The 20517-nt window shown below is 40.5% G+C and overlaps 1 protein-coding gene across 5 annotated transcripts in view; it reads left to right on the top strand.

Annotated features, from left to right (window-relative positions):
* ZSWIM5 (zinc finger SWIM-type containing 5) overlaps positions 1–20517 on the top strand; it is a 210615-nt gene that overhangs the window by 117051 nt on the left and 73047 nt on the right. Inside the window, exon 1 of one of the 5 annotated variants that reach the window (XM_062191177.1) lies at positions 16565–16589. The exons of the other annotated variants lie outside the window; for them this stretch is intronic. The gene's annotated coding sequence lies outside the window, so the exon portion shown is untranslated. Of the gene's footprint in view, positions 1–16564; positions 16590–20517 lie in introns of those variants that run through there. 5 annotated transcript variants of the gene reach the window in all.

Here is a 20517-nt window from a genome sequence, read left to right as displayed (position 1 = left end):
GTTGAAAACTTCTGGGTTTAGAAGCAGAAAGCTGGTGACTTCTGTTTCCCTGTGAAGTGGGTTGAAAGGTAGAGGGGTTGGAGGTTTGTCTGTACTGGCCATTATTTGAAATAGCCCTAGAAGAATAGGATAGAGAGCTGAATATGGAAAACATAGAATGATATGGTAAAATTATTTCTAATTGAAGTTGGTAGCTTTAGTTAATGTATTGTCAGTTTGTATGAATTTTGATAGCAATGTTGAGTAACTCTGGGTGAGTGTAGAAAGGACAGTTAGATTCATCTAGAATTGGGATTTTGCTATGGGTAAAATGAAAGGATGGTTGTATGAAGGAGAGCTGAGGCGCATAGAAAAGGGTGGATGGATAAAGGTAATTTTGTGGGTAGAGCAGTGGGAAAACTCTTATGTTCTAATTTTCTCTGGGAAGTAGGAACTGAGGTTATCAAAGAGAAATGAAAATGAGAAGTTTTAAGGTACCTAGTAATCACTTCCAGACTGTGCTAGATATGGGATGCTGAGATTAACAATAATAAGTTGCAACTCCTACTCTTGGGTAACTTGGAGGCTGTTGTGACAAGACTTGAGGAGATGTTGAAGAGGATGAGAGGAGTGAAAATTTTAGAGTCAGTGAAAGGAAAGCAGTTTCGTCAAGAAACTGAGATTGAAAACCATGAATTTGTAGTGGCACAAATGGACAAGTTTATGATATTTCCTCAGCATGCTTCTGAGACCTGAGGAAACTCAACCAGTTGGTTATCTTCACCCTCTTAAGATACAGTACTTGAAATAAGGCTGTACCGTCATCTTAGGTATCTTTTTTAAACAAGTATTTATTTGAGAGGCAGAGAGGGAGATGTATCATTTTCCATCCCCATCCCCTGGTTTACTCCCCCAAAATGCCCACAATAGCTGGGAGAGAAGTGGGCAAAGCCAGGAGTTGGGAACTCAAGCCAGATCTCCCATGTGAGTGCCAGGGATCCCAACAACTGTGGGCACACATTAGTAGGAAGCTGGAATTGATAGTTGGAATTGGGAATTGAACCCAGGTACTCTGATGTCTGAGGCAAGTGTCTTAACTGACATCATAATCATTAAGCCACATGTACATCCCACCTTAGCTATCATTAAAGAAAAAATTTTAGATTTTAATGTTCAGAAAAGAATAAAGTGTAGTATAGTTAATGAAAAGGTTGGGCATGGGTGTTTAGCTTCCAAGCTCGAATACAAGGGGTGAATTATGTAATTATTTTACTGTAGAAGACTTGTGATACAGTGAACATTTATTTTAAGGAGGATTTGAAATAGGAACAAGCATTTGAGGGTGCTGCTGAGAAAATAGAAAGAGGTAAGCAGGGAACTATAAATTTGGAGAAAAATATAGGTGGAAAAATTATCTTAACCTCAAAGATTTTCCTAAATCATGATAGATGATTAGTAATCGTACCATTTCTCTATTTAAAATCATTGCATGGGTTTCTCTGGAACTAGTTGGCTGCTTCTCTTCCAGCGTCAGTTAAAGTGGAATTTCCTGAGGCTGTTCTTCACCATACTGTCTGGCTCTCCTTCATGCCCTGATTGTACATCACATTATTTATTTATGTTTTAGCACAATCATAGGAAGAAATTATTTTGTCTATTTATTTATTGCCTTCTGCTCTCTTTGGTAACATAAGCTCTATAAGGATAGAATCCTATCTTATTTACTACTTCATTCTCACTACCTAAAATAGTACCTAGCACATAGTATAGTACTCAATGAATATTTAATAAGTGGTTAACTTATTCAAGAAAATTAATACAAATTTTGTCTAAGTTTATTTTTCTTGGAACTAAATTAGGATCTTAGTGTTAAATTAAGTGATTAGATCTAAGTATATTTTCTTTTTTTTTTTGGAAGGTTGGCAGTCCTGAGTTTTATTTCACTTACAGAAATATTAATAAATAGGGAAAAGAAATAGAAAAGGAAAGGATAGGGCCACGTTGTGGCATAACAGATTCAGTTTGCACCCATATGGACACTGGTTCAAGTCTGCTCTACTTCCAATTCAGCTCCCTGCTGATACACCTAGGAAAGCAGTAGAAGATGGCCCAAGTCTTTGGATCCTCACCCTCACGTGGGAGACCCAGAAGAAGCTCCTGGCTCCTGTCTTTGGCCTGGCACAGTCCTGGCTGTTGCGGCCTTTCAGGGAGTGTGTCAGCAGATGAAGGAGCTCTCTCTCTCTCTCTCTCTCTCTCTAACTCTGACTTTCAAAATAAATAAATAAATATTAAAAAAAAAAGGGGGTGCGCCAGTGCTGTGGCGCAGCGGGTTAACGCCCTGGCCTGAAGCACCGGCATCCCATATAGGAATTGGTTCTAGTCCTGCCTGCTTCTCTTCTGATCCAGCTCTCTGCTGTGGCCTGGGAAAGCAGTAGCAGATGGCCCAAGTCCTTGGGCCCCTGCACCCACGTGGGAGACCTGGAGGAGGCTCCTGACTCCTGGCTCCGGATCGGCACAGCTCCAGCCATTGCGGCCAACTGGGGAGTGAACCAGTGGATGGAAGACCCCTCTCTCTCTCTGCTTCTCTCTCTGTGTAACTCTTTCAAATAAATAAATATATCTTTTAAAAAAAGACAAAGGAAAAAAGAGAGGCAGGTATACGCAGTGGTTCCTGAGGATTCACAGGGAACTGGTTCTAAGACTACGCCCCCGAGTCACTTCTATAAAATGGAGAAGGATTTGCCCAGAATCACTGTCTTGCAGATTTTCAGTCACCTCCAGATGACTTATAATACCTCACACAATAGAAATGTTATGTAAACACTTGTGTTATTGTATTATTTGAGGGAATAATGACAAGAAAAACAAGTCTACACGAGTTCAGTACAGACACGGCCACCATAGGCCTGACGGTTCAGCAAATGAATGAGATGCGTGGCAATCTGTGAGTCCTGGACACAGAGAGAACCTGGGAGAGGCAGCGGCTGCTGCAGGTGCCACACCTCATTTGTGTGGATTCCGTATTGTGCTTGGTGCCTGACAACTGCTTTTAAAAAAAAAGATTTATTTTTATTTATTTGAAAGGCAGAGAGAGGGGAGAGAGAGAGAGAGAGATCCTATCATCCACTGGTTCACTTCCCAAATGGCCACAACAATCTGGGATGGGCCAGCCCGGAGCCAGGAGCCAGGAGCCAGGAACTTCTTCCAGGTCTCCCATGTGGGTGCAGGGGCCCAAGGGCTTCCCCTGCTTTCCCAGGCACATTAGCAGAGAGCTGGATGGAAAGGACTTGAACTGGCACTCTGATGTTGGATGCCAGCATTGCAGGCAGTGGTCTAACTGCACCACAGCACAGCTCTGGTGCCTGACAGTTCAAGTTTTGATTTTTGAAAGTTTCTGGCATTTTTTTGCAAAGGTTTTTGATATGTGGTTAGTTGAATCCACAGATGTAGAACCCACAGAGGACCAATTGTATTTGATCACCATTTTTCGGTACCTAGGAGAGGCTTTTTAAAATTAATTAATTGACAAATTAATTTGAGAGATGGAGAATGAGAGACACAGAGAGATCTCCCATGTGTTGGTTCACTCCCCAGATGCTTGCAATGGTGGGGGCTGGGCAAGGGCCAACACTGGGAAGCAGGAACTACATCCAGGTCCCCCATGAGGATGGCAAGGATCCAATTCCTTGAGCCATCGCCGATGCCTCTTGGGCTCTTCATTAACAGGAAGCTGGGGTCAGGAGTCAGGCGGGTATTGAACCCTGGCACCTGGACATGGGACATGGGCACTTTAACCAGTGTCTTCATCTCCAGGATAAATGCCTGCCCCAGGGAAGGCTTTTAAAAATATACCAACGTGCAAGACTCTGGATTGAAAGAATCTCTGGAACTATTCAGAAGATACGTCCAGATGCCTTGGACTTCTGCCCATGTGACCTATTCCCCCTTCAAGCACAATAATTCTTAGCAAGGTATCATATAAAAGTAAAACTTGATAGCTGAGTGACAGGTGTGAAGACAGGGAGGTCCCAAAGAGAGAGAACCGCAGGCCAGCAATGTGAGTAGAAGAAAGTGAACTTCTGTGATGACCACAGCAGGCTGAACCTGAACGTGGAATACATGGGATCAGGCTAAGGGTTCCTTCCTCCTGGCGGACGTGGCCTTTGCTTCTGGAAGGCAGTGGAGCGGGGGGAGGGCAGTTGGAGCGCCTTTGAGTCTTGGCTTTGGTCTTGGTGAGCAGTGGCCTTCTTCCAGGTGTCGTGCTCCAGGTAAGTCTTTCCAATGTCCAAACAGAAAGGCTGGGGAGTTTACTTTGGTTTGTTTGCTTTCTGGTTTGCAAATTGGCAAACATCTTCTTTCTCAGCTCTTCCTGTCTGGGATCTTGGCCCTTCAGTCCTGCTACTTCCTTGATGTTTTTTTTTTTTTTTTTAACTTTTATTTAATGAATATAAATTTCCAAAGTATAGCCCATGGGTTACAATGGCTTCCCCCCTCCCATAACTTCCCTCCCGCCCGCAATCCTCCCCCTTCCCGCTCCCTTTCCCCTTCCATTCATGTAAAGATTCATTTTCAATTCTCTTTGTATACAGAAGATCAGTTTAATATATATTAGGTAAAGATTTCAACATTTTGCCCATATAGCAACACAAAGTGAAAAAACTACCATTGGATTACTAATTATAGCATTAAATAGCAATGTACAGCACATTAAAGACAGAGATCCTACATAATTTTTTTTCAAATTAATTAATTTTCTATGCCATTTCCATTTTAGCACCAGGTTGTTTTTTTTTTCATTTCCAATTCTCTTTATATACAGAAAGATCTAAGTATATTTTCATCTATGTGATTGTCTCCTTCATCTAGAAATTGCTGTTGGGGGCAGTGCCATGGCACAGTAGGTTAATCCTCCACCTGCGGTGCTGGCATCCCATATGGGTGCCGGTTCTAGTCCTGGCTGCTTCTCTTCCACTTCAGCTCTCTGCTGTGGCCTGGGAAAGCAGTGGAGGATGGGCCAAGTGCTTGGGCCCCTGCACCCGCATGGGAGACTGGGAGGAGCACCTGGCTCCTGGCTTGGGATTGACACAACTCCAGCCGTTGCAGCCATTTAGGGAGTGAACCGACAGAGGGAAGACCTTTCTCTCTGTCTCTCCCTCTCACTGTCTGTAACTCTACTCTCAAATAAATAAATAAAATCTTTAAAAAAGAAATTACTGTTAAATTTAGTGGTGTAATAGACACTTAAATTTCCTCATTTTGCTTATTGTTTTGGAGGTTAAGATAATCATCTTGGAATTTATTTCTTTATTTATTTGAAAGGCAGAGTTAGAGAGAGGGAGAAACAGAGAGTAAAATTTTCCATCCACTCGTTTACTCCCCAAATGGCCACAACAGCTGTGGCTGGGCCAGGCTGAAGTCAAGAATCAGGTATTCTATCTGGGTCGCTATACTGGTGGCAGGAGCCCAAGTACTTGGGCCATCTTCTGCGGCTTTCCCAGGTGCATTAGTAGGGAAGTGGATCTGAAGTGGAGCAGCCAAGATTCTAACAGAGGCCCATATGGGATGCCAGTTTTGCAGTTGGCTGCTTAGTGTGCTATACCACAATGCCAGCCCCACAATTTCTGTTTTGATCTTTACTAATTATATACTGAATCGATCTTCTGTATATAAAGATAATTGGAAATGAAAAAAAAAAAAAACTGGTGTTAAATTGGAAATGGCATAGAAAATTAATTAATTTTTAAAAAAATATATTATGTAGGATCTCTGTCTTTAATGTGCTGTACACTCTTATTTAATGCTATAACTAGTACTCCAACAGTATTTTTTTTTTCACTATGTGATGCTATATGGGGGCAAACTGTTGAAATCGTTACCTAATATATACTAAACTGATCTTCTGTATATAAAGAGAATTGAAAATGAATCATGATGTGATTGGAAGGGGAGAGGGAGCGGGAAAGGGGAGGGCTGCGGGTGGGAGGGAAGTTTTGGGAGGGGGAAGCCATTGTAACCCATAAGCAGTACTTTGGAAATTTATATTCATCAAATAAAAGTTTAATTTAAAAAAAATTTTTTAAAGATTTATTTATTTATTTGAAAGGCAAAGTTATAGAGAGGCAGAGGCAAAGAGATAAAGAGAAAGAGGTTTTCCAACTACTGGTCACTCCCCCAATGGCCGCAATGGCCAGAGCTGGGCTGATCTAGCCTGGAGCTTCCAGGTCTCTGATGTAGGTGCAGGGACCCAAGGACTTGGGCCATCTTCCACTTCTTTCCCTGGCCATAGCAGAGAACTGGATTGGAAGCAGAGCAGCTGGGACTCAAACCAGCGCCCATATGGATGCAGGCACTACAGGTGGTACCTTTACCCACTATACCACAGCACACACACACCCAATTTATTTCTTAATGGTTGTTCTGGAAATACTTGTGTGGTTAGTTACACTTTAAAGCCTTTAATATAAATAAATCTTCAAATATGAATATCCTAAAAGGGATATTGATTCACAGCTGTTATAGATTTAGAATAAGAATTTGGAGACATCTACTGCTGCAAATGCAAAGAATGATAATAGTATGAGTATTTTAATTAATATTTTTCTAGTGTTGTTTTCTGTTTTATTTTGGCAAGGCACTGTATAACAGTGCAAGTTACAAATTGATAGCAACTGAGAACCCATGATACAGCACTTCATACTATACTCTATACTTTGTCATTCACATAAAATTGTTTGATGTAAGTTATAATCTCAGTTCAGTAGTCTGTGAAAGTAAATAAAATGTTTTATTATTGTGCAGGAAGACTGAATTCTCAGTAAGCTGATGAGCTGCACCATCCCTTAAAATTTATAATGATCTTAGCCGGTAGTGTTACCCAGACATTTGTAATATCTGTTTTTCTAGGTAGTATTGCCTCAAAGTCCATTGCACCCATCTGCCTGTCACTCACAATTGATAGTTACGTTTCCTCAACTGCTGATTGAATACTTCCACCTGCATTTCTACCTACCAAAGCCACTGTATTCTTAGTTATAGCCCTCAAAGATTCTGACCCTGAATGATTCCCACCTACTTTTTCATACAAGCTAGTGTAAATTGACATGCCACTCTTTTATAAGAACTACTGGACATTTTGTCCCATCTTTGCTGAATTTGAACAAGGCTACTTAAGTTAAAGCAGCCAGTCTCTCTGCATCACTGTATGTTCATACATCCCAACCCCACTGGTTTAAATAAGTGTAGCTGATGATGAAGGGTGTAATCCCTAAGATACTTTTATGAAGCAACTGGGCAACCATATAACTAGGGCAAGTTTCCTATGATTTGACCCCTCTACACCACATTTGGAACTATGTGCTAAAGTCCTTTCTCTAGATGTTAGAGGACAGTTTTTCAATGATTAGATACAAACCTTGTGCTGCATTACCCTAACTTCACCTTAATACTCCATTCTTTTGTACCATGTTCCTTCTGATAGAAGTCTTGGTCATGAGCATTAGTTATGAAACTTATAAAAAGTCCAGTTATTTTTGCTGCCTTTTGAGCTTCCTTTGGCCTTTGAACAAATAAAGCACAGCCTGCCTTCTATGTAGTCTCCTGCTGTGGATCTCCAACTACTACATAATAAAATGACTTGAATTTGCCCAGTGAGTCAAGAGTCAGGCATTTTGTTGTGTTTCCTTTGGCTGACTTAATTGTAAACAATCAAACTACACTAATACTCTCTGTATAGTTCCTCAAATTAAGTTCTTTTGTATTTCTTTCTTTTTTAATATTTATTTATTTTTTATTTGAGAGGTAGAGTTACAGAGAGAAAGAGGAGGAGACAAAGAGAAAGGTCTTCCATCCACTGATTCATTCCCCAGGTGGCTGCAATAGCTGGAGCTGGGCTGATCTGAAGCCAGGAGCCAGGAGCTTCTTCCAGATCTCCTACGTGGGGGCAGGGGCCCAAGCACTTGGGCCATCTTCCACTGCTTTTCCAGGTTATTACCAGAAGAGCTAGATCAGAAGAGGAACAGCTGGGACTAGAACCAGCACCCATATGGGATATCAGCACAGCAGGCAGAGGCCTAGCCTACTGTGCCACAAGGCTATGGCCCCTCTTTTGGATTTTACACACATTCTTCCTCCTATACAAGGAGGATGAGTAACATATATAACACTGGGTCCTGAATTTCTAACCTATCCCTTGGAATTTTTTGTGTTGCTAAGCACTATATCTTTGCAGATGACACTGAACACTATCATCCTTTAAAAAAAAAAAAAAAGAAAAGAAAAACATAGCCCTAGACAATCAAAGTCCATTGTTGTCTCTTTTATTTATTTAAAGATTTATTTATTTTATTTGAAAGAGTTACACAGAGAGAGAAGGAGAGGCAGAGAAAGAGAGAGGAAGGTCTTCCATCGCTGGTTCATTCCCCAATGGGGCTGCAGTAGCCGGAGCTGTGCCAATCCAAAGCCAGGAGCCAGGAGCTTCTTCTGAGTCTCCCAAGTGGGTGTAGGGGCACAAGGGCTTGGACCATCTTCTACTGCTTTCCCAGGCCGTAGCAGATAGCTGGATCAGAAGTGCAGCAGCCGGGACTCAAACTGGCGCCCATATGGGATGCCGGCCCTGCAGGCGGCAGCTTAACCGCTATACCACAGCACCAGCCCCCTATTATTTTTTTTAATTGCCCAAGGTAGTTAGGTCACTACCACCCAAGTGGGAAACCCAGACTGAATTCCAGACTCCTGACTTTGGCCTGACCCAGCCTTGACTAATGCAGACATTTGGGGAGTGACTTAGCAAATGAGAGAGCTCTCATTGTCTCACTTTCTCTCTGCCTATTAAATAAATAAAATAATTTTAAAATACTTTTAATGCTACATGAAATAGAACAGAAAAGAACAGGTATATTATTCCATTTTTATGTGGACTCTAGAAGAAAAGTTTCATAGAGACAGTAAGAGACTACTATATGTTGGGAAGAATGAAGATTGATGATTATTGCTTACTGGGTACAAAGTTTTTGTTTGGGATGATAAAATTTCTGTGTAGATTGATAGTTACACAACATTATATACTTAATGTCACTAAACTGTTTACTTCAAAATGGTTAATTTTGTTATATGAATTTTACCTCAATTAACAAAACAATTTCTTGAAAAAGGGAATAGGACTGAGATGTTATGTGCTATGAGAAGAATGAACCTTAAAAACATTATGCTTAGTAAAAGACATAAAATGTCATATTTTATATGATTTCATTTATGTGAAATGTCAAGAATAGGCAAATCCACAGAGAAAGAAAACAGCAACTGAATTGTACACTGTTCTTTTGTTTGTTTGTTTGTTTGTTTGAGAGTCAGAGAAACACCCAAAGAGAGTGAGCTTGAAAGCACTCTCATCCACTGTTTTATTCCCCAGTGCACCCACAAATGCCAGGGCTAGGCAGAGGATGGAGCCAGGATCCAGATATACAACCCAGGTCTCCATATGGTTGGGAGGAACCCAATTACTTGAGCCAGGATCACTGCCTCCCAGGGACTGCATTTGCAAGAAGCTGGAGTCAGAAACCAGAACCCAGAATCAAAACTAAGTAGTCTGATGTGGGATGGGCATCTAGCTAAAAGCTCATTCCTGAATTGTATACTTTAATGATTAATTTTTATATTATTTGAAGTTTATCTCAATAAAACATCTTAATATAAATTATAGGCCAATTAATATTTATAAAAAAGTATCAAGTTAATTCACCATATAACATACTGAAAAAGAAAAACCATATAACCATCTCAATAGATTCAGAAAAAGCATTTGATAAAATCTGGGTGTGGTTTTTTTTTTTTTTTTTTTTTTCATTTAAAACCCTCTACTTCTCCTCTTCCTTCTTCCATCCCTCTCAAACACTAGGACTAGAGTAGAACTTCCTCAACCTGTTAAAGTATACTACAAAAAATCTACAGCTAACATCATGCTTAATGTTCAAAACCTGAATGCTTTCTCCTCAAGGTCAGGAATAAAACGAGAATTTGTGCTCTCAGTTTTTATTTAATGTTGTATAGATGGGTTCAGAGAAAATGGGAGAAAAGAAATTAGAAACTATCAAATAAGAGAAAAGAAATTAGAAAATATCAGCATCTTTAATTTTGTACCAAAGGAGCAAAGAAACAGAGTGACGAATTACAGAGGAAGTGGAGTCAATAGGAGATACTTTCGCCTTTTCTTTTTTTTTTTTTTTACAGGCAGAATTAGTGAGAGAGAGAGACAGAAAGAAAGGTCTTCCCTCCATTGGTTCACCCCCCCAAATGGCTGCTAAGGCTGGCGCAAACTGCGCTGATCCAAAGCCAGGAGCCAGGTGCTTCCTCCTGGTCTCCCATGTGGGTGCAGGGCCCAAGCACCTGGGCCATCCTCCACTGCCTTCCCGGGCCACAGCAGAGAGCTGGCCTGGAAGAGGAGCAACCAGGACAGAATCCGGTGCCCCAACCGGGACTAGAACCCGGGGTGCCGCACCGCAGGTGGAGGATTAGCTTAGTGAGCTGTGGCCCTGGCCCAGGCACTATTCTTGGGTGGGGTGGGTGGGGGGGTGCTGGTGCTGCAGGCAGAGGATTAGCCAAGTGAGCCAAGGTGCCAGCTAATACTTTTGCTTTTAAAGGTGGGAGAAATAATGTTTTTATTTTAGTGGGAATGATACAACTTTGCCATTATGTAAATAAATCTGTCTGAGAATGAGGCCTTAAGATACAGGAAAGCAGAGCCAATACATTTTCCTTGACAACGTTTGAATTACTGCACCTAACCATGCCTAACTTTGAGGTCAACCCACTTAAACTTCTTAATTAAATGAGCTAAGACATTCCTTTTTTTGTTGTTGAAGTAGTTTGAGTTGTATGACTCATTTTCAGCAGAGTCCTAAACCACCTTTTCTTTCTGATTTCAGGGTAGTCTCCAGACTACTTTTAAAGTCAACTTTCCCTGGTTTCTATTATTATTTACATTATTTATTTATTATACATACAATAATCTTCCTGCAGATGAATAATATTCAGCAATTTTGTACATTGAAAAATTAAATTATAGGAAAGCTTGGAAAACTTAGCTGCTATCTTGTATTTAATTAAAATATGCTATTTTACCATGGTTTTATTTTATGTAGCTCCATGTTGTATCAAAAATCAAATACTTATGTAATCACTGCCATAAGAAGAAACACAACATTGCGGACTCCCTTTAAGTCTCATTCATGCCATCTCTCAGTCACCATCTCCTCTCTCTAAACAAATATACCACTACCCTGGTAATCAATTTCTTGCTTTTCTTTATTTTGCTACATAAACACCATACTTTAAATTTGCATGTTTTTAACTTTATATAATGTAATCATGCTGTGTTCTTTTGTATTTTCCTTATTTTACTTAACATTATGAGATTTATCCATGTTGAACATGATAATAATTTAGTTCGCAAGTTATCATGAACATTCTTGCGTCTCCAAAAGTTTCTCTGAGAGCTTCTATTCAGCTCCCCTTCCTGCCAAGAGGCAACCACTGTTTTAATATGTTTTCTCTTGGATTAGTTTTCCTGTTCCAGAATATAATTTAAGTAGGATTTTATAGTATGTATTTGTGTTTGCATTATGTTTGTGAGATTCATGTTATTTTGTGTATCAGTGTATATTTTTTAAATACCAAGTGTATTTAACTATAAATCTACTATAATCTGTCCATTGTCTGAATTATTTCAGGTTTTTGGCTATTGTGAATATAACTGCTGTTATATTTCTTATACAAGATTTGTTGAACTCATTAATTTTAATAATTTACCTGTAGATTCTTTTTTATTTTCTGCCTCCAAAATTACATCATCTATAAATAATGAGAGCTTTTTTCTTCTTTTTTTTAAAAAAAAATATTTATTTATTTATTTGAAAGGCATTAGTTATTGTAAAACAAAAGGGTTTATCTGCACACTTAATGTTCTGTTTTGCAGAATTCACTTACCTAATTTTTAAGTTGTCATAAAATCTTTAATGAAACTAACTCTCCAAAAAAAAAAAAAAAGCAAGAAAAAAGAATATAGGTAAATATATTCTAGGTAAATACCTAGAATGAATTGAAACCTCTGATTCTTGCAATTGAAATTTTAATTTCTGAGATTTAGGTGTTTGATGTTTGGGAACCATCTAGGATATTGTACCAGCAGGTTATTGTTAAGCAAACTCACTTTAGGATAAACTTTTATTTTATATAAGCCTCATTTGTAACCCAGTAAATAGATTAGAATCATTAAGGATAAGGACAGTGTGATGGAAACCCTGATAAGAGTTTGCCTAAAATAACTCAGCTAGTAAGTGGCAAGACCCAGACTAAAATATATAGCTTTTGATCTAAAGTATGGAGTACTCTCTGTATTATACCACAACTTTCTCTTCTTGTGCCTGAGTGTGTGTGATTTTGGAGGAGACTAGAGGTTTGGAGACCCTTGGGAGTAATATCTAGATAAGCAGTAATGAGAGCCTAAACTAAAGTAGTAGTGATGAGACTGGAAAGGAGATAGAATGCAAATTTTGTTTTCTTTTTTGCCATTCCCTTTGCTATTTTTCTGTAGTTCTTACACAATTACATTACAGAAGCCTTTTGTTTAAACTTTGAATCTTGTTTACATGTCTCTTCAGATTATAATATACTCAAGAACTATGTAGTATTTATCTTCACTGTTTAACACTGTTCCAAAGATGTTATTTCATTGTTTTGATGGTTAGCTGAGGGGATGAATGGATGGCTCATGGAATCATTTTCCGAGAATTTGTAAACTATGTGTGTGGGAGTACAAGTGTGGAACATTAGATCAGGGTTCAACGCTGAGTGACCTGAATGTTTTCTTCAGTAAGATCAGGGAAATAAGGGGAGTATAATTTTTAGGAGAAAGATGATTAGCTCAGTTTAGAACATGTTGAGTTTGAAGTAGGCAGTTGGAAATGTTGGAAATGTAGGTCTGGAACTTAAATTTCTAGAGCTGTCCTTCTGAGTATTATGAGTAAAGAAAAAAAATCATTGTAATTACTTGAAATAATCCTAGTTTTCACCATTATTTCCTTTCCTATAAATAACCTTGTAGTCTCCTGACTAATTTCTCTGCTTCTATTCCAATCCTTGTCTTCCAATCCATTCTCCACATTCTTACAAGAATGATCTAGGGGACTAGTCCTAGGTTAATCCTCCGCCTGCGGCACTGGCATCCCATGTGGGCACCAGTTCTGGTCCCAGTTGTTCCTCTTTCGGTCCAGCTCTCTGCTATGGCCTGGGAGAGTGATGGAGGATGGCCCAAGTGCTTGGGCCCCTGCGCCCACATGGGAGACCAGGAGGAGGCTCCTGGCTCCTGGCTCCTGGCTTTGGATTGGCGCAGTTCTGGTTGCAGCCATTTGGAGAGTGAACCAACAGAGGGAAGACCTTTCTCTTTCTCTCTCACTGTCTGTAACTCTACCTGTCAAATAAATAAATTAATTTAAAAAAAAAAGATCTAAAACATAGATCTGATCAGGTTACTGCCTATTTAAAATAAATTTTTAAAACCTGTATTATTTATTTGAAGGGAGAAGGACAAAGAGTAAGCCAGAGAGAGATCTCTGATTTACTTGTTCACTCCCCAAATGCCTACAACACCAAGGCTGGGTCAGACCAAAGCCAGGAGCCCAGAACTCCATCTGGGTCTCTCATGTGGGTGGCAGGGGTGCAAATACTTGAGCCATCATCTGCTGCCTCCAGGGGTACATATTAACAGGAAGCTAGAATTGGAAGTGGAGCCTGAACTTGAACCCAGGCACTCCAATGGCATCTAACCACTACACCAACACACCCCTAAACCACCCCTACATAACTTTTTAATGACTCTTCCTTCAGAAGAAAATAAGACCGTTGTTCACCTTTCTCTTCACACATACTCAAGGGTCACAGCATCTCTTAGAAATTAACTTCAAAATGACATTTCAATATTTTAAAAGGTGACAGGAGAAACCAAGATGGTGGAATAGGGAGGGTGCTTACTGCTGTAGTCTAGGGGAAGATAATTTAAAAAATATGAAGAGAGTGCATTCTTGGGGAAGAGTTAGGGAGAAAACAGCAGAGGAAACTCCATGCAAATTAGAGGGACACTGTGCACCTGTGTGGAGGATGTGGATGCACACAACTCAGGACCCTAGTAGCTGACAACCTCAGCACCAGCTCTGGAGAGTGAGGTGAGACCAGACTGCCGCAGTCCAAGCCACTGGCAAGAAAGCCGCAGGAAGCACCTGGCGTGAGTCAGACTTGGAGTCCTGTGGGGGACAGTATACCTGCCAACCTAGAGAGAAGGGTGGGGACACGTTTGTCTCTACCTGATCACCCAGCACCAGGGTCCTGTAACTAGCCAAGAGAGGGCGGGTGTCATTTTGGACATACGTAACCACTGCGCCAGCTTGTGTCTGCATGCCCAGCAACCAGCTAAGAGGAGATGCCTGAGTCTGACTGGGAGAATTGATAGGGGGCTGGGTGCTCATGGTTGTGGGAGCCCTGTGTGCTGGGACTGTGAAAACACTGGCTGCATATGAGGGTGCAGGGTATGGCTAAGACTTTGGGCAGCCACTGTGGGTGGCTCCACACTCTCAGGACTCCCTGATTCCCTGGCAATGATCATTGATATGACAGAGGACTGCACAGATCCTTTGAGTGGTTCTTAGGCAGCATGAATGAATATTATACCCACTGGGGCTAGCAATCAGGCATTGGTCTCATTGGAGGAGAGGAGGTGAGTATGAGACTATGTCAACAGAGAAGATCCCCTCTAATTTAAAAAAAATTTACTGTGCCAGTTTGGGTATCACCTTGGGCACTCCTCTCACCCTGGAGCACTGAACAGAATCAATCCATGATTCTATCCCTTGAAATTACTGTTGGAATATTATATTCAACCCCAGCCTAAACAATCAACTTTTCCTCCTGTTAGAGTACAAAATACAAGAAAAAGAGCTTCCTGGGGCCACCATAAAGATATAAGAGCTCTAACCCTGCTGATTAGAGGTTTATCTCTTTCGCCATTCATTCTTTTTTTTTTTTTTTTAATTTTTTGGCAGGCAGAGTTAACAAGAGAGAGGGAGAGTTATAGACAGTGAGAGAGAGACAGAAAGAAAGGTCTTCCTTCCATTGGTTCACTCCTCTAATGGCCGCCACGGCTGGCACCACGCCGATCTGAAGCCAGGAGCCGGGTGCTTCCTCCTGGTCTCCCATGCGGGTGCAGGGACCCAAGCACTTGGGCCATCCTCCACTGCCTTCCCGGGCCACAGCAGAGCTGGACTGGAAGAGGAGCAACCGGGACTAGAACCTGGGGTGCCGGCACCACAGGTGGAGGATTAGCCAAGTGAGCCACGGCACCGGCCTCACCACTCATTCTTTCAAATGATTATTAAATTTCAGCAGTATTTCTGTGGAGAGTAACCTGGTTATTTTTCCCATCAGTTTTGTATGAGAAAAGATCAAATACTTTAGTTGGCTTAATATGTTGATGCAGAGGCTGGAGGCATTAGATTTTTATCTTTAGCTACCATTGAAGACTCTTAATATCCTTTACCTGGAAAAACATTACAGACCCCTCTTCACCCACATTCTTCCCTTTGTGAACCATGCAAGGATGCTAGAATATAGATCTGAATTAGATTGAAGAACTCTTCGTGCAGCTTTTTTGTTTCTCCTGCAGACTCCCTAATAAGCAAATTTAATTCTTAGAATTATAGAATAAAATTTTATTTTTTTTATATCTGTGTATTTTCTGAGCTCTACAATGCTTTAACTCTTAGATCAGGCTTGAGTACATTGAGCTTTCCCTCAAATCATGACTGTTTTAAAATAAATTTAAACTTGTTTTAAAGAAAAGAAGAATAAATCATATCCACAGACCATGAAATCTATGAATGCATACCTTCCAGTTTAGATTTTCTAAAGATGTTCAAGAAATCTTTCTGAAGTAGTAGTATACATGAGGAAGAACATTCTATTTGTCAGTTCAGTTTCCTGCCTTTACTGTTAGAGCAACAAAGGAGTTGAAAGTCTCATAAGGAGCAGATTTTCAGCCTAGCAATTAAAGCATGGCATCTCATGTTGGAGTGCCTGGGTTCAATTCCTGGCTCCGGCCTCTGACTCCAACTTTCTACCAGTGCAGACCCTGGAGGCAATGGTGATAAGTAATTAAGTTCTGCCACCCACATGGGAGACCTGGGTTGCATTCCCAGCTTCTGGCTCCAGCTCCAGCTCAGACTCAAGCACTGGAAACATCTGGGGGTGGGCCAGCAGATAAGATCTCTTTCTCTTTCTCTGTTTGTCTTTGTCTTTCTACCTCTCAAATACATAAATTTTTTTAAAGATTTATTTATTTATTTGGAAGTTACTGAGAGAGGGAGATACAGAGAGAGATCTTCTATCCACTGGTCCACTCCCCAGATGGCCACAAGCAGGAACTTCTTTCGGGTCTCCATACAGGTAACAGGGGCCCAAGCACGTGGGCCATTTTCTGCTGCTTTTCCTATGCCATTAGCTTGGAGCTGGATCCAGAGTGGAGCAGCCAGGACATAAACTGGTGCCTATATGGGATGCCAGCATTGAAGGTAGGCCTTACTTTTATTTGCTATGCCACAACATCAGCCTCATAAATAATTTTTTAAAGATTTATATTATTTATTTGAAAGAGAGAGAGGTAGAGACGGAAAGAGGGAAAGAGGGAAAGGGAGAGGTCTTCCATCTGCTGGTTCACTCCCCAAATGGCTGCAATGGCCAGAGCTGAACCGATCCAAAGCCAGGAGCCAGGAGCTTCTTCTCGGTCTCCCATGTGGGTGCAGGGGCCCAAGGACTTGGGCCATCCCTCTGCTTTCCCAGGCACATTAGCAGGGAACTGGATTGGAAACGGAGCAGCCGGGACTTGAACTGATACCCATATGGGATACCGGTGCTTCAGGCCAGGGCTTTAACCTGCTGCCCCACAGCACCAGCCCCATAAATAATTTTTTAAGTCATATAAGAACTGACCAGTTGATGGGATTGTACAATAATCCCATTTTGATTCAAAAAGTTGCTGATATCAGAGACTTGTCCTATGAAGAACCATTTCTCAGATCTAATGGATAATGTGAATGAATTTAAAATTCTGAGTTGATGGCCGGCGCCGCGGCTCACTTGGCTAATCCTCCGCCTGCGGCACCGGCACCCCGGGTTCTAGTCCCAGTTGGGGCACCAGATTCTGTCCCAGTTGCTCCTCTTCCAGTCCAGCTCTCTGCTGTGGCCCTGTAGTGCAGTGAAGGATGGCCCAAGTGCTTGGGCCCTGCACCCGCATGGGAGACCAGAAGGAAGCACCTGACTCCTGGCTTAGGATCAGCATGGTGGGCACTGAAGGTTGAACCAAAGGAAAGAAGACCTTTCTCTCTGTCTCTCTCTCTCACTGTCTAACCCTGCCTGTCAAAAAAAAAAAATTCTGAGTTAAATACTTAATGAGAGTGTCTTCTGTCTGATTGATGTTTACATGGAATCAGGTTACTGCAGTGTGTGGAAAAATGGTTTTGCTCCAGTTTCTAAACAAAATTAAAAGTATTGTCCTAATTGAATTTGTTTTGCCATTCTTGCTACCCCACACAATGCAAGTTGCAAAGTGGAACAGAAGAATAAAGCTAGAAGGTGATATGAGGCCTTGACCTAAATACTATAAATGCTAAGAATGGTGTTCTTACTAGTACATGAACTTTTAAATAATGTTATGTGGGATGTGCATTCATCTCCATATGAAAAAGGCCATGTTGGCAGCTCTCTGCTGTGGCCAGGGAGTGCAGTGGAGGATGGCCCAAGTGCTTGGGCCCTGCACCCTATGGGAGACCAGGAGAAGCACCTGGCTCCTGCCTTCAGATCAGCGCTGTGTGCCGGCCGCAGCGCGCTGGCCGCGGCAGCCATTGGAGGGTGAACCAACAGCAAAAAGGAAGACCTTTCTCTCTGTCTCTCTCTCTCACTGTCCACTCTGCCTGTCAAAAAAAAAAAAAAAAAAAAAAAAGCAAGGCCATGTTGGAAATAAAATGTCATGGAGTTTAGAAAAGAGGAGAATTAGGAGTGCCTGAAAATTAGTCTTTTGATTACTCTAAGAATTGATTACAGTTCATATGATATTTATGCATAGCCATTTTTCTTGAGATCATTTGAAGTTAGGCTATGGTTGAAGTGAGGCGATGTTCGAGTATTGAAATACGGGCTTCTACTCTAGCTAGAGTTATATTTGGAACTCTAACAGAATAATAATATTTTTAAAATACTTACCAAACACTATTCTAAGTGGATTATATGTGATATATATCATACAAAAACACATTTAAATGTAATTTCAGTAGATTCTGATGACTTGATTCAGTGTACAGTCTCACAGAAGTAACTAAATCTTTCTCCTCCTAGAAAAGAATTTCTAGGTAATTTTTATAATGCTTTAAAGTAAATCTGACTACTATGAAGCACCTCAAAAAAATTGATCACTCAATAATTTGGTTGATCAAAAATAGTTATGCATATCCTTTTTCTTTTGAAAAGTAGTTCATTGTTTAGTTTTTTTCTCTCCCCCACTAAGGTAAGCTGCTAAATAGAGCAGAGTAATTTCTGAAATAATTTTACAAATTATATGTTGCCCCTTTGTCCCTTTCAATAAATAACCCAGGTTGTAGATATTAGATATATACTTTGTATATATGCACACTATTTCTGCAGAGGACTGCTTGAGGAGTGTGTTTTTTGTTTTTTTTTTTCTAATCTGTGTTCAATTTGTGAACTGAGGAGGAGGCATGTAATCTGTAGTTATCCATCAGTATCAAGCTAACTTGTTCTGTAAGTCTTATGTACCACAGAGTAATTACCATAAAAATTAAATTATTGTTTTTGAAATAATTGTGTCTTATGATTAGATTTTTTAATGGATTTTCCAGACAAATTCTTCCCATTTCATTTTTTCTCACGTAAGTATGTCTAAAATAGCAAAAATATCAGTCTTTTAAAATATACATTTAATTCCTTTATAGAGATCCAAGTATTGGAAAACCAGGTAATGCAAAGTTATCTCTGCAAGTGAATGCCTGGGCTGGGAAACCTTGTTATTCATTAATTGTAGCTGCTTGCACAGATGGAGAGCAGAGACCCCTGTGTGCTGAAGCTGGTGCTGAGAGGGGCTGTGGCTGTTCTTCAGAGGTTAATACAAGGAAACCCTCTTGATTTGCCAGAGGAGCCTGGGAAGGGAGCAGATGGCCACAAGAAGGGCCCTCCAGCTTACTCAGCTGCTCTGAGAAGCTTAGGGTGACCTCTCTAACACAAACAAACCAAGTAGCTCTCAGGGTAATGGGGCAACATCATTTATATTCCCAAATAACAATACTGCTCCTCACTTTGCAATTTCTTGCACTCTCACTGGAGTGTGTGGGCGCCATCTGCTTCTTGAGAAACCCTGGCCAGTTGGGATTGCTATTGAGATATCTTTGGGAATTGTGTTCTTTACAAATTACTTTCACATGAGTCTGATAGGCAGCTAAGTATTATTATGTTCATTTGAATAATTAAGAAACTGAGGCAAAGAGGAATTCATGCACACTAGAATTACAACTCCTGATCTCTTTATATCAGAGTAGTAGTCCACCAACTCATTCTAGTGCTCTTGGATAAGGAGTAGCTATCCAGCTTTGAAGTAGGGCTTTCTAGAAAGGAAATGCGTTATTTTGTAGATTTCACTGTTTTAAGTCTTCTTGTGGTTTCGGTTTTGCTAGGTGACAGAAAGGAGAGAAGGAATGACTGCTCTATTTGCTGGTGTACTTCTGTGACCTTCCAGGAGATGAGCATTGAGAAGGTCTAAATATTGTGTAGTCTCATCAAAACCAAATTTATTTAAGAGGAAACATTCTCTTTACAAGAGCTAGTTAATTCACACATTTGCATGTGTATGTATATATGTGTATATATTACATACATGTAATACACATATAAGTAAAGCAAATATAGAAAAAAATTAAAAAAAAAAAAACACCTCAGCTCTCTTTTTCCCTGCCATTGGCTGAAATGACATCCATTTTCATGCATTAGCACCTGCCTTGGGACCTGATGAATCAAAAGAGCAATGAGCAAAGTGGTTTTAATTGCTTTAGACTTACTAGAGCCTCCCTTGCACTCTGAAACACAAAAGACTTTGAATGGTGTCAGAGGGCTGTACTGAGAAGTGCTTTCCTTTAGAACTCTGAGCAGATGATTCACTCAGTGTGCTGCTACATTGTCTTGTACAGATGAGTTCATGAGCTGTTCATTCCAACTGCAAGCACATTACTGAACTCCTGCGAATTTCAGTTGCCTTGAACAATTGTTCAGGAAGCCATGCAAATGTCAGTTTACTGACTTTTCATTAATGCAGGGCTCTGTATTTATAGAATTGTACTTGACAATTACATTCATAAAGTTTTATATTCATAACTACATAGGAATATTTAGTAAATTGTAGTGGTTAAGTGTACAGGCTCTAGAGAATACTTCTGTTCA

Source organism: Lepus europaeus, chromosome 5, assembly GCF_033115175.1.
Source record: "Lepus europaeus isolate LE1 chromosome 5, mLepTim1.pri, whole genome shotgun sequence".
NCBI classification, from domain to species: Eukaryota; Metazoa; Chordata; class Mammalia; order Lagomorpha; family Leporidae; genus Lepus; species Lepus europaeus.
Note: the sequence above shows the minus strand (reverse complement) of the source record. Positions and strands in the feature narration are given on the sequence as shown.